At 35.9% G+C, this 18936-nt stretch overlaps 1 long non-coding RNA gene across 1 annotated transcript in view; it reads right to left on the reverse strand.

Annotated features, from left to right (window-relative positions):
• LOC311443315 overlaps positions 1 to 18936 on the reverse strand; it is a 217227-nt gene that overhangs the window by 93716 nt on the left and 104575 nt on the right. Inside the window, exon 2 of the long non-coding RNA XR_014697211.1 lies at positions 16739 to 16844. This is a non-coding gene — a long non-coding RNA (uncharacterized lncRNA). The remainder of the gene's footprint in view (positions 1 to 16738; positions 16845 to 18936) is intronic.

Raw genomic sequence — 18936 nt, forward strand, 5'->3', positions numbered from 1 at the left:
TGTTTGTACTTGTAGTTCTTATATAAGGTTATACTGTTGTCTATACACCATAAACCTAAAATGGGCTCCTGTGAACGCAATTCATAAACGCCAGCCACAAGGGAAAAGACAAAAAAGTGGTTTACAATAAGTATGTTTGCATTTTACTAACAATTTCAAACTGAGAACTTTTCCCCTCTACTCAGTAACATCATGGACAATTAAGTCAATTGAGCCCTTTTGTCATGCACTTTAAAAGGAAGACACAAATTAAACTGAAATGCAAAAAAATCAGTGCCTGCTGATCACATCTTCAGTGACTGGTATGACTAATTCCTTTTGATACTACTCAAAATATATGACTTAAGATGAATTCTGAAGGGGCAAGGCAACTGTATAGAGAAATGGATTAAACAACAGTTAACAGGCTTTCTTGTATATAATCTCAAACAGTCACATTGGTTGCTGCTTTGTGATTAGCTGAGATCAAGATTCAAGATCAGCAGACTAAAAAGTGATTAGCAGAAATGAATGGAAGTGAAAACACATTGCATGTCTCTCATTTATCTCAAGATAAGCCAAAGATTTCTTTCCATCCTCCACTTAACACAGGATCTTCTTCCTAAATGAAACGTGAATTTTAAGTAATTCTGAAACATAGTAATTTCCAACTGTCAGAGCCACACAAACCTCCCTATGAGCCTCTCCAATGGGATTTGTGTCTGAGGAAGGAACTCTGTCTGAATTCAGTACACTAGGGTAGCTTAATATTCCTTTTTAGGAACACCTTCAGGGAAACAGATATAAAATAAAATTAGACAAAACTTGGGAAATCCCATTTTACAACTTGTTAAGAACCATCTTAAAGGCCAGAAGAAAACAAAAACAAACAAACAAACAAAAAAACTGTCACAAAAAGCAGGACATATACAAGAATACAGAAGATACAGAAATGTCTCTTCTGGGCAATGAGGGATGAAGTTCTGTCTGGACCTGACACAGGCATTGCTTTATCTCATCATCATTTTTTGTCTGTGAAAAAACTTAAACAGGAAGACTCCTAAATTTTGCCTTCTACTGTCTCTTGGCCCCAGGCAAAAATGAGGATTGTTACTGCCTAAAACCAGGAGACAAAGGTACAGAAATTCCCATTTATAATACAGAAAAGAAAAGCTTATCCTTAATCCAGCATTTAGTAGCCAAGATATGATATAGAGAGAAAAAGCCTACTTCCCTTTTTCAGCTGGCATCCTTCCTAAGAAAGCTGACCCTCCAATACCTTAGTTCCACCAATCATGTTTCTTGCCTATTCTTTTATAACATAACGGTATTTGGATGGGGTATGTTGGTAGAGGAAGGACCAGAGATACAACAGTAAAGGCAGATGATTTCGACTTTGGCCTAATTCAGAGGCAATATATAATGCATTTGCTATCAGCTATATCTCTGGTCATGAACCTTCAGTTCTCTTACTGTTATTAGTGCTCCTCCTTTCAAAGAAATGCCATTTTACCACATGATTTCCTAGTTCCTTCCTCGGCTCCAGACACAGCATTCAGCAAAGCCATACCTTGAAGCCTTTATGTATTTTTCAAGTTTAACCCTATTATACGGACCTTAATCTGACTTTCTGGAACATTCAAATGGCAGTGCTGGGAATCTACTGAGGCGGGCCAAATCAGTCCAAAAATAGGCTTGTTGGTCTAATAAATGGACAGGCAGGATTAATCACAGTTAAACAGTAAGGGTCAAACTCTGATGGAACAATCTTTCCTTTTTCATCAACAATGCCCGCTATTAGATGTGCATATACCTTGAAATTAAGTCAATGGAACCTACGTGGAAAACTTGGTATTAACTCTTCAGTCAAATTAATAGCTTAGCACCCCATGAAATCATCTGTGTTCTCAACCTGTGCTGTCTCATGGCTACTGGATTTCTGAACCCACACAAACTACTTCTATTTCTCTGCAATTTAAGAAAATAAGAAAGAAGTATTTCCTAGTTTTTATGCCGATTTTGTATTTAGAATTAAAATTGCCAGAGAAAAGTCTGAACTAGAAATTAAGGTGTATAAACAACACATCCATGTCTATAAGGAAAATAAATTTAATTCTGAAACTCATATACAGTGATGCATTTGAAAAAAGGCTTATACATAATAAAACTGTTTTGTGATTTTTCTGTCCAAAGCTACCTGAAGGATGAAAGCTATAGTGTAAAAAGTGTACGATGCGTTTCTAAGTAACTTTTGACCAACAAGACAGAAGCTATTGCTCTGCTTTAAAAGAATAGCAAATGCATTGTAGTCAAAAGTCTCCTAGGCTTAAACATACTGACATTTCTTTCTTGCTTTCTTGTTTGAAAGCGAAGTTGAATATTTGTTCATTTAGCTATTTACAATCAGCAAAACCAGCTGTAGTGACATTTTACTTTCTGTAAAATCCAAGTAGCTGCATTTTGAAAACAGACTCCTAAATTTTCTGAAAGCCAGTTTGAGATCTGCGAAGGGACCTTCTTTCCAACAAATGCTGAGTACTAGACATGACTGAGCTATTTTGTTTCTTTTTCTGAAAAGCTTAGCCTTATAGGGTAGCTTAGCAATTATTTTCAAATGAAACTTCTATTCTCTGACTATTTTGCTTCATACATACAATCTTGTATCAATATTTCTGCACTTGTGGTTCTTCCTCCAAATGAAAGTCCTACTTTCTGAATGCAAATGAAACTTTTGAATCCCTATTGACAAAGTAAGAGCTTATGTGCAACATCAAAAATTCCGAAGAACCAAGGAATGTTTAATAGAAAACGGCATCTATAAAGGACAAAGAAGCCAAGACAGTCTCTTGGTAGCTAAAACATGTGACAGACCCATGGGCAGCTTCAAAGCTGCTATGATGATTCATCTGCCAAGCAGCCAGCTGCTCCTGCTAGACAATCTTTTTTTGTGATTTGGCATCCAGGTCTTGTGCTTGCCATTCAAAAGCAACAGAAGGAGTCACAGGATTTAGAACAGTTGCTACACCTTCATACAACATCTGTAAAATTCCTTGTGGAGGTAGTGGGTGCTGTGGGAAGAGATTTTTATTTGTTTTTCTAATATGCTGATGCAGTCATTTGTAGGGGGGAAACCCAAACTGGAGAATAATTATATCATAAGAGCTCCTTTGTCCTCTTAATACAGTATCATGGGGCTGGGAAAAGCTCCCATGGCATAAAGAAGTATTCTTCACAATTTTGAAAGCAACTAAAGTACCAAAGATTGGATGGCCCAGCAAAGGTCTTGGAGTGCCTGCGAGACTAAGGATTCAAGTATGTCTCCCCAGAAGCAAGCCTAACCTGGTACCTGCTAAATCATCCCTTCTTCCTTATAAAGAGTAGGTAACTTCTGAGCATAACGTGAGGTTTGCCATGCAGTAATAAAACCATTATAACTGAGCTAAACTATAGCTGCACAGAATCTTCTCTCAGAATCCTTTCACAGTTTTAATGAAGAATCATGTATTTCCTAAATATTATATTTTATGCCATTCTATACAGTATTAAAGCAAATCAGTAATTTTCTATTACATTCTCTATAAGTCACAAGATTCTCCTCTATCAAGTCTTAAATAATTTTATAATAACAGTAAGCTTGATTTGATTGCTTAACTCTCTAATTGATTTCAGGCTTATATATTATTTCTTATTTTCATGTGTTCCTTGGAAGTGAATAAATTGCTTTTTATTCCCTGTAAACTTACAAGCAGCAGGAACCATCCTGACGGAAAGATTTGGCATTGATGCTGCAGCATGGATAGCCAGGCTTAAAAGCTCACAGAGAAGTCATTGCAACATCTCAGTTTCATTTCCAGCCAGGTTTGTTCCCTGGCAAGTAGCAAAGAGGTGAACAGAACAGCACCTACTCCCTCTTGCAGCTGCTTCTATCTGAGCAATCACTTCATATACATTCACTGAGCTAGTTTCTGTGTCTAGAGGGCAGCCTGACATCAGTTTCTCTGAATCATTCATAAAAGATATCATATCCAGGAATATGGCAACATTTAAGCAAGACAGATGATTAAAAGATAGCGAGAACCATGCATTATGGATTAAAGTGTGGAATGAAAAGTTTTGGGAACATTAGTGTTCCAGAAACATCAACTATAAACCCATGTAAAATATTGAAAATTATCACATTTAATGACATTCCATGTTCTTTCAATGAAAAACTGAAAAACATAGTAGGGAAACTTATCACAGTTTTAGGAAAAAATTGTATATTTATAATGCTTTATCAGGATTTTCTGAAAAAAAAAAAAAAAAAAAAAAAAAAGCAAAAGTCCATAATCACACATAAGGAATGGAGGAGTTATAAAAGCTAACATTTGGTCTTAATATAGTCTTACCATATTGCAGTAATACATAGGAACAACAACTAAGGATCTTCAGTTTATAAAAAGCTGCATAAGGATGTAAAGAAAATATAAAGAAAACACGAGAAGAAAGATGACAAATACACTGAATGAAATACACTGACATGTTCATCGACTTCATTATGCCACCTATGGATTCCATCAAAAGATTAATGCAAACTGAAATGTATTAGTCTTATAAAATAATATGCACTGCAGATATTTCTTCTAATAGATGACTGGTTAGATATTCCAGCAGTTGTGGAAATATTGCAACTTGCAGAAGAAAGACGACTATATGCTGACCTAAGTCAACAATCCGAATGTAAGCTTTGTTTACAAAGAGGGGGAAATGCTGTATTTACAATACCCAAACTTGGCAATCTACCTCCATGACCAGAGGATTTCACTGGAAAATAGAGACAAGACACCACCTGGGAGGCAGACAGTCCTGACCAGCTGGGTTGTGCAGGCAGCTATGTCTTCAAGTTAGCTTATGTCAACTCTGTAAGATGCCATTTAGAAGGTAAATCCTTTGAGCTGTCAGCCCAGTTGCTATAGCCAGAACAAATCTCGAAAGAAGTACCACTATGGTAGACATTTCCCTACTGTTGAATCTGCCTTAGATACTCAGCTAAAAGATGTGTTAAAAAAATGCGACACCTGGCATATTTCAAGCTTGCATTACCTCATTGCCAGAGAGAATGGACAAAAGAAACCCTGAAATATTTGCATTTCACAAGTACATTGTGTTATTAGTAAAAAATAAGATGCTGCAGCCTAAGATACACTTCTAAAGCAAGATAAGACATGGAAATATGATCAAAAGTAGCAGAGAACAGGAAACAGGTAAAACAACAGGCCAAATTAAGTAAAGAGGAATTGAAGACAAGCATAACAAACAAAAGGGATTCCATTCTTGTACTGTAGCATTTTTCTACTCCTTAGGAGTTTTGCTATGCAGTTTGAATGAAATGACAGAGACCAATAGGCAAGGTGCCGTGCATTTCAGCCATGGATATGTATGCATATTGCAGTAATGAGGATGTCTGGTGAATCTATTTGTGTTCTGAGGCCTGAATTTATGGGAAGTTGTTACATTCACTGAAATCACGAAGGGGAAGTAGTAGTAAAATATTGCTACACCTGCAACAAAAAGTTTGCAAGCAGGGCAAATAAGCCCCTCTGGAAGTTACTCAGATTAAGTAGCCTTCATTTAGGGGAGTAACTATTCGTTAGCAAATAAAACTTTATTGTTATGACTACACTAGTTTGCTCTTCTGCGCCTTGCAAATTTTCTGATCTCTTTTGACTTTCAGTTCTGAAATACACATTGTCAGGAACTAAAATGATTAAACTATGTGATCTGTTTATTCAGATCATATGCTGCAAAGGATCTGATCTCATGTATCCACTGCAAAGTGATTCCAACAAACCCACTAAGCAAAAAGTGAGCTCCCAGATAAGCAAAGCAAATCCTTACAAAAAAAAAAATCTTGACACCTGGATGCAGCCTCAACTCTCCATTGATAAACAGCCATATAAAAACTTCCTTGTCTAATTATTGTTGGCATTTAAGCCATATCCAGCATAAAGGCAGGTGAATTCTTAAAAGCACTGCATTTTGACATGTATAACCCTTGGGTTGTACTTCAAAAAACTCCACAGTTCAACAGGACTGTGATACATATGTGCATGGGTTAATAAAAGAAATTTGCCCAAGACACACCTTTACCTCAGCCTCTGACTTCATAGTCTGTTTCCCAAGAGCTTCCATCAGTATAATTAAGTATGTTCACAGTACTTCATGGAGCTAAGCCTGTTTATACCAGCTAAAGATCTGATTCAATTTGCCTATGTAGCTTCACATTTTATCCATCTTTTGGGATACATGACAAATATAGATTTCCTACATGAGAAAAAGTATATACAATCCAATCCACCAACACTGTCAATACTGGCTACAGCTTACTAATTAGCTTGAGAAAACTGAATGAGCTAATTAGCAGGGCACACAAAATGGAATATCATTAGTCAGTCAATCAATGCTGGTTTCCACTAAGTGAATGAGTAATTCCCACATGTTCTGGGTCATTGTCAACCTCTCAAGTTTTACATTGTACTACCTTGCTGTCTTGCCAAATCTCGAGGTGAAATCACTAACAGAATGACCTGGTTCAGCTTACTACTTGTACTCCCACAGACCACCAGCATTACGTTCTGGGAACGCTGAAACTGTATCAGTTGCTTCAGACTGGTTTCTGTTCCCTTCACTCAAAATAGCATATGAGACCTTAATTTTTCCAAGTCCCAAGAGACCACAACAGTTGTTTTGACAACTATTGACAAAACAGTTGTTTTGACAACTATCTCTATTGAGGGAACACTCACAGACATAAAAAACCTTGCCAAAGGCACAAGCAGCCCAAGGAAACTGCTTAAAGTGGTGTCTGATTTTTGTTGAACGGCAGAGCCCCAAGACATCTTGAATGCGTTAAATTAAAGTATATTGAAATTTGGCTTACTTTTCCTACTTAACTTTCTTGTATTCCTCCAAATCAGTCTGCTGACCACCAGCATGCTACCAGACCATAGGCTGCAAACTATTCTGTAGGTATGTAACACTAGAAAGATATCAAGATTTAATAGAGTAGGCAACCCCCAATAAATATGTCCAAATATGCTTTCATTACTATGTCCACTGCCCAAACTTCAGCTTTTTTCCCTTAGTTCTCAAAGCTTTACATCTCTCTAAAGGCTCTGATAGCTAGAAGCGTAAAACCTGACTTTCTATTGTGGCCTTTGCGTTTTCACTAATAGCACATAATTGTTTATGGTACCCTTTTAATACTAGAATAGCAAGAAACATTCTGCCAAAGACAAGGGAGATAGATAAAATGCTTATGAGTCTTGTCATTCTCTGATTTTAGAATTTTTTCCTCATGCAAGTATTTTATTTTGATTAATATTAATCCGTAATGCCCACGCCAAGCAAAATCTCCTGTTACATGTGATATGGACATCACAAGTAGTATTTTGGAAAGGAATCATTTCTATTAGTTTAGATAACGTCAGCAAATTCAGAATGACTGACCCATATAAATACTGCCTGGAACAAGAGTGCATGATGAAGCATCTCTTGTTGATTAGTAGATCTGCTCTTGTGTATGGTATTTCACAACATCCTTAATCAAACCTTCTCTAAAAGATTCCAGCAAGATTTAAAGAAATTCTTGATTCTGATGAATAGGCTGTCAAGCTAGGTTAGACATACAATGTTTTTAACCATCAGCTGGACCTTACATTCTCATTTCTGGCACGTTAAGTCCAAATATGCAATTACAAAAAAAAAAAAAAAAAAAAAAAACAAAACACAAAAGCCACATGTACACCTAGCAAAATGATATATTTGCTATGAAAGCATTAGCACACTATGAAAAAATGCTGTTACCACCATATGAGGTGACCTCTTTCTGAAAGGGTGTGCGTTCTTTGTAGCCAACTCATCACAGATCATGTCTTTGTGAACTATAGCAGAGATGTATGCATCTCTGCAACAAATACAAACATTGGAAGTCATCTTAAATGCACTTTCTAACTTCATGCCTTGTTCTGGCTGCCATTTCAAAATTTCCTCTTTAACATGGACAAGAATTGAAGAACCAGGAAAGCCAATGAGAAAAAGCCTTAGATGCAAGACCTCTCCTCCATCGAGCCCAACGAAAAAAGGGAAATGACAATGTGAATCAGTGGAAGTGGGAAGACAGCAATAAAACACGTTTATATGAACTTTGCATAAAATACAAATCAGGTTTCATTCAGACATTCAGTTTTTCCAAGTTATTCCATCTCCAGGACATCCCTCAAGAGCATTTTTCCCACAATGTTGTGTACTAGAGCAAGTACCAGTTTAGAGACAAAGAAACACTCAGTTGCATTAATACTCTGGGAATTAGTTGCTAATGATGATTAAGAATTGTATAAATGATCAAGTAGCAGTACAGAGATACCCAATGTCTGGCACAATCTGGAATCAGATACTTAAAGCATGTGACTTTTTTTCCTTACACTGTAGCTATCACTAACAGGACAACCGGACATCATGCTGGCACATACATTTCAAACCTTTCCAATATGCATCTGTAGGATTAAAAACTTTTTTTCCCCCCAACTGCTTCAATGAAACAAAGATTATCTTCAAGTACATAGTTGCTGTTTTCTGGTCACTTTTTTTTTTTTTTTTTTTTTTTTTTATTTTCACAAGTAATAACTTTCCTTGGAGAAAAGCAAGACAGCAAACATTAAGGCAATAAAATACCACTGCCTCTTTTGTCCGTAAGAGGTCTTTCATTTGGAACACCAAAAATGAGCATTATCTTCTAATACCTACTGGAGGTTTTCAGCTGGCCCAAGTGAACAGAATAAGCACTGCATCATTGCTATATTACATTTTTAAAGTATTAATCTTCTTTTGATTTATAACTGATATCCACTTCATCCTTTATCCACTCATTCTGCAGGTGTATGCTAAACACGGAGCATGTAGGCTCGAAAAAGCACTGAAATGAAGCAGTGCTCAAAATAATGTGAATGCTTCTAAAGTTAGAGACTTGATTTATTAGAAATGGTTCAAACATTTTTCCTAATTATTGTGAGCAAAGTGCCTAACAAAACTAGAAAAATGTCTCTAGTTTGGACTCCACTGAGACTAATACTCATCCTTCACACTTCAAAGGGCAAAGTTGGGTAGGAGAGAAGACAGAGCATTGGTTTTAGTCTTAGTCACAACACTAAAAAGGGCCATTTAATGTTAGTATGTGAGCCATGGCTGATGAACAAATTCTATGTTTTTCAAATAAAATTGTAAATAAATCTTGAAGCTGAGGTGAAAAATCTTGCTATTATCTCATACCCATTTTTCTCTTTACATCCAAAGAGTCAGAGAGATTTAGAAATATATGCAACATTTTCTCTAGTACTGCAAGGAAGTCGTGCTCCCATTTTTTTTGATAGATAAAATGTGGTATAGAGTCACTCTGGAATTGAATCTAAATCGAGCTAAGATATCTAAGAGTGGAGTCATATTGTCCACCTTTAGATTTCTAAAAGGGAGATATCTAAAATTGATACCCTGAGATGTAGATTTAGTTCACAGATAACAAATCTTAGCCTTTGTCTAAGTATAACCCACATTTGACAGCTTTCACTTCTCTATTGTAAGCCTTTTTTGCTACATTAGTCAACTTACCTAGTTGTACTGTACTGCCTGTGGCAAAGCCCACTCTGGGCTACCTTACCCTCTTTGTATATTTGTCAGTGTTATGCATTGTATTTCAGGAGGCAACACAACACAAAAATCCCTTTGGAGATCTGGCTCAGAGTGATTTGCCAACAGGTGTGACCCAAGTTATTGCTACCACCTGAACTAGGACTTCAGGAGACCTAGATTCCAGTCCCAAGCACAGAAATGACTCTTGTGAGAGATATCTAATGCTCAAAAAGCTGTAGAACCCTACACTTAATTTCTATGTACAGTCACTGTTGAGCCATATGTAAAAGTCATCCAACTAGAGTCAGGAGCTCTAAATGCTGACTGTAGTCCTGGCACAGGGGAGGACAAGATGGTACTTTCTTCCCTACTGGTTTATGATTTGATTTCCATATAGAACCTCCCAGCTATGACAGCAGCCAAATTTCATGAAGTTAGCCCTTTATGTATCTATCCTCTTGTGTTATTTAGCTCAAGTCTTTAGCAATGCTACTAACATTGTCAAATGCGTATCAGTATATTAAAAGCTGTTCACTTATCAATTTCCTTTTGCCTAAGCTAAAGTCAAGACGCTAAAAGTTCATTTATTTCCAAATGTACAAATCAACTTGGGTTAAATTATGTCAAACTTTGACAAACCACTTTTGCTAGTGAAATTGGAGAACACTTATTTACTCTAAAACATGTCTTCTGGCTTGGCCTTCTGTGGCAGAAACAGTATGGTAAGCATTTTAAATTGGGGATTTGCTAGAAGGAATGTCACAAGACTGTAAAGTTGTTTTTGTCATCTTGCCAGTAGGATGTGAAGAAAACACCTTGTCTGAAAGCAAACAAGGAGGGGTTTGGAAGTGCAAATAACAAGGCTGGAGATGTGTTGTGTGTCAAGCTAGTAGATCACTGACAGAACTTGACACTCCTCTTCCATTTGTTACTTCAGTGAAAAACCCTGAAGTTTCATAGTTCATTACACAAAGAATAGCATTATTGACAATACTAGTATCGATACTAAAGATCTTGTTTTGTTTTGACATCTACTGTAGTCTTGCTATAAGCATGATTTAACATCAACAATTACTCAATCTGGCACTGTTAGCAATAATTCAAGAAAGTTTACCAAATTACCTTTTAACTTCCCTACATGCCCAATGCAACTCATTAAGAAAAAACATTTAAAAAAATAATGAAATGTATTCATATGATACTTTTATTTTTCCTTGAGTCTAGTTAAAAGCAAATATAACTTAATGTATATAGATTGGTGAGAAAGCTGCAGGATGTCAAGTAGAAAATGACTGACAAGGAAGACTAATGACACTACAAATAGCATTAAAATGTATAATAAATTTCAGAACAATCAGTTGCATTCATACACTTATCCATACGTACTTCTAACAGCCACACTTATGGCTGTAGCTTATCATTACGCTTAAGTGTTAAAATACTGTGTAAAATTCCCTTTGACAGTAAGATTTTGCACATTTTGCTATACTGATGGTCCTGCAGAAGTAGTTTTAGGTTTTTGGAAGTATGTACACAAAATGTAGGTCTGAAGGCAATCTTTACTTAAAAAAAAAAAAAAAAGCAGAGTACTCATAATACTGGAAAAAAAAAATCCCTTCACAGCCTGAACTTTTCTACATAAATTTTGAGGTTTGATTTAAAAATATTGTTTTTATTCTGAAAATAACCACAACAAACAAACAAACAACAGCAAAAAAAAACAAGAATGACAAGCACCCACCTTTTACTCCAGGTAGACTGAGCTACCTTTGTTGAGGAATGTTTGACAAACTCATCTCTCTTTGTTAGTGAATGAGAAGTAGATAGGTTTCAATTCTTACATTTGTGCTCATTATTCAAATCCCTTTGGTGAAAGGTTTATTACAATGTATGTCTGCCTACAGCTTGTTCATGAATGAGTACCTTGGACTCTTTCTTAAAGTGATGAGCCTTTTATTATTCCTTCTGTGGTGTGACTGAAGCTGGCAACATTTTAAAAGTAATTTCCAATTCTGATCTGCTATGTTTTGGATACCAATTCCCAACTGATAGAAATGTATTTCTGCTGACACAATATAGATTTGCATCCAATTATGTAAGCAACATGGCTTTGGGTTTAAGTGGTAGGTCCTAGCTTTGACATTTTAAAACTCTGCTCTGCCCCACATTAGATGAACTTCTCAAGGTCTGTGTCAAGAAATTCCAAGGTCATCAAAAGAGCAGTTATACTTAAATGATTCAATGAATAAATGTCTCCCCTTCGCTCCCCTTACCCTCCTCCCCTTTCCTGCCATTACGATTGTAAACAGAAATCTGTTAGTAGATTCATTCTCAGAAAGTTAGCAGAAAGGTTTGCACATACAGGCAGAATGATGTTGCTGTTTTTATTCATGGAGCACCCTCTGCCTTCACTGTCACTTCAGTTATGATTTATCTTGCCCAGTATTAATACACTTTAGCTGTGTAATGCTACCAACACAATTCCTGTTCTGAAAAAAAAAAATATGAGAACTTCATACAGTAGAATTCTCAGACCCCCTAACTAAATTTTAAGCTAAATTATGTGTAAGCACACACAAGCACAAGCGCATAGCATACCCACAGATTCATACAAATGAAATACCTGGATAATTCAAAATGTGATTTACAGTTCCAGTCTTTGTGAATATTATTTTAGCAACACAACAAACGCATCAACAGTCAGATCAGCTTTGAGCCAGATAGTAAATGGAAAAAATATCTATGATACCCTATATTTATCATGTTTTACAAACTGTAAGCTAATGTTGTTTGAAACTCATGTAAAAAAATATTAAACATCCTACTTAAACACACATTTGCATCATTCTAAGCCATCTGTTTAGAAAAAAAAAAAAAAAAAAAGTTTCTGTTGAAGGAAAAAGGTCCTCCTATGTTTCTGGCTAGTTTCTGGGATGAGCTTACCCTAGAATTCTCCTTGTGGCAAAGTCATCCAGTTTTCAGTCCTGGAAACTTTTTCTTTATTTTCTCAGACTTAACCATAGTTAATGATTACCACATAGTTCTTCAATGTACTAAACACATCAAAATTCAAGCATGCTTGTATCAAATACACACATCTGGTAATCCTGTATGTTATTTATGGCCTTTTTTGATAAGAGCATAATTGATTCAAATGGGTAACTCAAAAATGTAATTTACAGTCTGGCATCTTGATTTTAAAGCTTTATTTTACTAACATCCACCAAGAGAGTAATCAATTTAGTGGTGAGGCAGAGCTAATAATTCCACAGAATTTTTATGTCTGCATGCTTTAGCATGATATTTTTGCTTATTCCTGTCCTTCATTTGTATAATGGGGGATATTTATTCCAACTGTACATTTTCTTTTCATTGCATGATTCATTGAATCACGGAAGAAATACAAAGTTGATCAACAAGCAAGAGTGTAATTATAAACCACTAAGTTACTTTCTGATTGCCCTCCATTTTTATTGCAGCCTCTTTTTAAGTCTGCTTCTGAATCTGATGAACAAAATTCTTTCCTACATGGTGTTTTCTTCCCTTAAGAGAGGTCCTTAATATGCCAGGCCTCTCTTTTTCACTCATATAATTACAATGATTAGACATTTTTTTTTTTCCCCCTATCCATTCTGACTCTCAGGAACACAGAACTGCATGTAAGCTTTTGGAATTGCTTTTATGAAAACAAAGGCAGTTAGTATGTTTTGTAAGGAAAATTACAAATGAAAGAACTTCATGTACTTTTGGCATCAGTTCAAGTTTTCTTTATTATAGTGTTCAGAATGATATTTAGGTAATACATTTGGAATCATGTACTTCAAAAAATATAGTGGACATCTTAAAGGCTCAATCTCATTACCAAAGCATATTGTCATGCATTGTTTACAAACACCCAGATGTTCTTGAGTTTTCCTTGAACTTGATTTGAAAGCCTGAGGCCATACATGCATAATTTGTTTCAATTCTCCCTATTCTGTACAATATCTACTACTAATAGTCTATAATTTAGAAAAACAAACAAACAAAGAAACAAACAAAACCGAAATTAAGAAATTTGGAGGTAAAGAAAAAGTATATTTGACCTTGACAGTAAAAGAAGAGATCTGTATTTATTATTTTCCTTACACATTCTCAGAAACGGTTTAAGTGCTGGACAAGAACCAAATAAAATAGTGTCCTACAGGTTTAAGGCTAGCTCACACCATATCTAAGCATATCTACGCACAGAGGACTGGTCAAAACAAAAAGAAAAAAGGAAACAAGATGGTTGGAACAAAGTTGAGCAATACAGTGAGTTCATGACTTACTTTAAAAACAAGTCACCTACTATTTTCACAGATGTTCACTGCTGTGAACTGGGCAGGATAGCCCAGTGTACAACTTCTATTTCTTTCAAAAGTAAATTATAATAATAAATCAAAAAAAAAATCCATTAATTTCTAAATAAGTTTGGCTCAGTTTTGAATTAGCATTTTGTTAAACTGAAATATGAAATCAAAAGTCATTTCAAAATAGAAAATTATACTTTTCCATTCTACAAGCCATGAAATAGACTACCGACACTACCTGTTTGGAAAGTGCTGCTCAAAGGAAATGAAACCTAATTAAAATATGTCTTTCATACTTTTTGCATTTGATAAATCACATTTTAATCCAGCCACAGAAAACATTCCCTCAAATACTTCCATTCATGACCAACATCACTATTTTGTTTAATATGTAGAAATTAGCAATGAAACACTCTGTTACAAAGTTAGAGCTTTTAACAAGACTTTTGAGTAATTTCACTGCTCACTCTCATGGACCTCATGCTCTAAAGGAAGTCTCTGATTATACAGCAGGTAAGATCAAGCAGATTTTGGGATGACTTGGCATGACTTGGCACAGACCAAACTATTAGGAACTGAAACAAGTTGTAGATATATCCTACTTGAGACTTTGACAGAGTGGTTTAGGTAGGATTTTTTTTAAAATGAATAGGTAAATATGGGAAATGGATGAGCCACTTGCAGGATAGAGGAGGAAATTTTAGGTATATTTGTTTAGAGAGGAGATTATCTTAAATGGAAAGTTTTCCTTTTCCACTCAGAAGAGGTGGTAGGTTGTAAATACTCTTTTTCCTGATCCTTCACTTGTATTCTCCATATTTATTTACACAATCACCAACTATCTGCCTGAAATACATAGCACACTGACTGTCAACTGCTGGCTTTAAAAAGTAGACCATGTCAGCAACCATTCAGTACACAAGTTTTTAGTTTCCCTACCCTTAGATCCCTGATAGGCTCACTCTTCCCTCTTTGTCTGTCCCAATCCATTTAATGGATGACATAAAACTTTAACTGTGGTGTAAAGAACATTGGAATCGCCATATCTCCATCATGAGAGCAAAAAAAGCTATTGTCTAATTCTGCAATAATGCATATTCCTAGCCAAAGTAGATCTATGTAAGACATAGGGTAATTTTACAAGCCAGAAGAAATTTTTAGGAAGTTGATTTTCTTCAGGTTTCATTAGTGCAGCATGCCATGCTTTGGCTACTAATAGACCAGTTAATGGCAGCTGTGTCCTTCATAAATGAGGGAATCATAGCAGGATATCATATTTAACATTTAAATTTTTCATTGACTCACTAGAAAATAAAACCATTAAAATGCTCTAAAATCAGAAAATAATATAGACTGGACAAGGACTTCGCATTGATGCTTTTTCACTGTAAGTTAGCCCAGTAGTTGTCTTCTTCAGATGCATTTTATTTTGCTGCAGTTAGTGCTAATTTACCACTTACATACAAATTATTGCTGAAATATGCGGATAACAAGTAAGAGCTTAGTGTTTGCTCTATAATCTAAACTCTTCTGGATTATAAAATATTATAGGTCCAGTCAAAGGAACTATACCTTTGCACATTTGTCACATTAAAATATGTATGATGAAAATAAAGTTTCCTTACTCTCTTATAAACCATTGTGCTCTTGTGAAATTTTGTATCCCAGAAGTATTGCCTCAATTTACTGCCTGAGCAGAAATCCCAGCTTCTCTGTTTTTTTAGTCACAGTTTATTCTTGTTTTCTTCATTATTATTTCAGACAATTTAATCCTCCTTACCAATAGCAGCAACAAATGTAAAGCTTCTACATGCCTCTAAAATTATACTACTTTAATCTTCTGTGCTTGTCTATATCCAAGTCACCTTTATTAAGGAACTCCCCAGCACAAGCTCTACAATGCATCAAGGAACAGATGTTTTGAGTGTCTGTACAATACTTATTGGGGTATTCTGTTTATTTTAATGGGACCCTGGATCCTTGTAAACGCAAGGAACATTCACAAATTTACAAAAGATTGTATAATGCATTCCAATGAAAAACCATAAGCAGATTCAGCTCTTTTGCACTCATGTAATAAATGAATGTTTAAGGTCAAAATCTAGAGGCACAATAGAATAATTCAGCCATATGAGAAGAAGTAAGAGATTTCACTTCTCAGGAGAGCCACATGATTTGACACAGTTTTAAAACAAACTTTTACTATTAAGAATTTCTTGTCAGAAAAATTTCACCTCATATCCTCCAAAAAGGAAAGAGAAAAATAGTTGAGCATTCCTATTTTCCTGAAATGATCCCTATGCTCTCATTTCTGTATTTTCTTTTCCTCTCTCAGCCTGAAAACTGCAACCCATATATACTGAGTTAATAAGATAAGGGGAAGGGTTTTTAGCAGAAGAGAGAAATGCAATGGTTAAAGTAGTCAAAGACATAGCACTAGAAGAAAGTATGACTCAGCATGCATTGCATGCTAAGATCCTAAAGCTTTATTGAAACAAACTCCTACCGACCTGAGTGGGAAGTAGATATTCAAGAGAAGTGTACTTTACTCCGAAGAAAGGCTAATGTGAAACATTCCTACCCTGATTGCAACAAAACGTACCAGTCCTAAAACACTATTTCCTCTTACACAAACTACTGCTGCTATCCATGCCTTCTGGCCTCATATATACTGTGGTAAACAGTACTTCATCTTTGTCTTGATACAGTAGGAATCACCTTGAACTCTAGCTACATTATATCTACTTTTACTTAAGTTCACTTACCAGAAAAATGCAGTCCTGCCTCATTCATCTTCCTCTTCCTTCTCCTCAGTCCTGCCACATAAGGACATGGACACATGGACTGGGCCAGGCTAAGGAGTTGATCTTTCTGAAAATAAAAGGTATCTTTGATTTGAATCATGATATAGCTGCATTAATGCTAATTTCAGCAGAAGAAAAGCCCTGGGAATTAGCAGACTGAGGAAGGAGAGATGGTGGGACTGCCTCTTTGAGTGGTGGCATGGATTTAGGTCATAACAAAGTCTAACTATAGACTTACACTGGAGGTGAAAACAAGCCATTAGAATGGGTCTTGGGCCTTCACAGGATGGCTCTAACAAGAGAGCTCACCTGAATAACTGCTTTCAGTTCCTCTTGGTAAAAGAAAGTAACATGCTACATATGGGAGGGCTATAACATTTATTTCACACACACACCAGCTGTTGATCAGCCTGTACATTACTGAAGCCCCTAGTCCTTCCAAGCCTCTAAGTCACATATAAATCAAATACCCTCTTCCCTCCTACCTTTTTCCATTCTCCTCTCCTACATAGCACAGAGACCCTCCTACCACAATGATATAACAGGAAGAGCCTGAGAGTTAATATGATCCATGGACACAGAAGATAAAATTTATTTTCCCATGCTGCCCCTCCATCTTATTTGGGACTAAGAATATCATTAAAAAATTGACATACTATGTTAGCGTAAATGTTAAAAAACTGAAAATGTTTCTTGACACCTTTGCAAAACAAATATCTCTTTGCAAGTTTGAGAGGAAAAGCTTTCAACTCCTAAATATTTTTTTTTTTTTTAAATGCGAAGTGCTAACAACCACAGCAGACCACAGAGAGTAGCACCACAGAAAATAAACATGAGCTGCAGGAAAGAAGGGGAGGGAGGGGGAACTCTTGTGTGATTCCTTCACTGGCTTTGCAAAAACTTGCACTTGATATGTGAAGAGCTCTGTCTGAAACCATTAATAACAAAAACAATCACCAAATGAAAGAGCAGCCTTGCAAGCAACCATCCATAAAAAGAAAGCAAGTTAATTAAACAAATCACAAGCTATCTCCAGACTGTCTCTCTCACTTTAAAGTCCTCATTGCAGAAAAGAGAAGAAAAAAAAAAAGAAAACTCATCAAATGATATAATCATAACAGCCTCAAAATAACCCACACATATTCCAGATAAATCACTTCTGAAATACTAAGTGCCTGGAAAAAGCTTGGAGGGAAATTGCACCTTTACAGCAATTCCTGCTTCTTGCATGGGCTTTGGAGAATGCTGGATCTTCTGCTCCTTCACTAAATATTTATTCTTATCCCTTAGATTGCCACTTTTTAATATAAAACTTTAATTAATCTCTAGATTAATTTCATTTAATGTTGCAGGGCCATTTTACTATGTCTCAGAAGGCACTTATTGGAATTGAAAGCTCAGGGTTAGAAACACAACATCTATCCCTTGCCAAAACCTACAAAGCTTTCTGGGTAGGACCAGGGAGCCACAGCTGAACTGGAGAATTGGCCATGCGAACTTGGCTGAAGGCAATACTGACCCTATGCACATTATTGCCCTGATGGAAAAGGTAGCAGTGAGTTAATGGAACTGGATGTGCATTAATTTTTCTGAAATTATACACTATGATGAGACTCTTTCATCAGCTTCTATGGGTCACAGCAGCTGGTAGGAGCCTTAAAAGTGTCATTCCATTATAAGGCTATTATTGATCCAAAATCTAATTTGAAGATCAATTTGGATTGGAATCAGAACCCAATACGACAATGATTTCAGAGCAGATAAGAGGTAATTTACTCCTCTGGGTGCCAGAAATCAATTTTTGGTTTTCTGAGCTGACCCAGCTGCCAAAAAAAAAAAAAAAAAAAAAAAAAAAGGCTAACGTGCAAATAAAGGATTATAGTAATCCAATCTGGAGGTGATAAAAGCATAAACCTGGCTGCAAAACCATCTGAGGTAAACAAACACTTAATCCCAGCTAAATATTTCAGATAATGGCAAAAAAGGCTTTTTTTTTTTTTTTTTTTTTCTTTTTTTTAAGGCATTTGGCTAATACAAAACACAGCTTTGAATTCAAAGCAACTCCTCTCACGTAATTCTTTCTGGCATCCAGCACCTGAGAAGCTTATGTAGGGATCTCAAGATTCATCAGTACTATTTGTATTATAGCTGTGCTGGAC

The sequence above is a fragment of the Aythya ferina genome (genome assembly GCF_964211825.1).
Source record: "Aythya ferina genome assembly, chromosome: 12".
NCBI classification, from domain to species: Eukaryota; Metazoa; Chordata; class Aves; order Anseriformes; family Anatidae; genus Aythya; species Aythya ferina.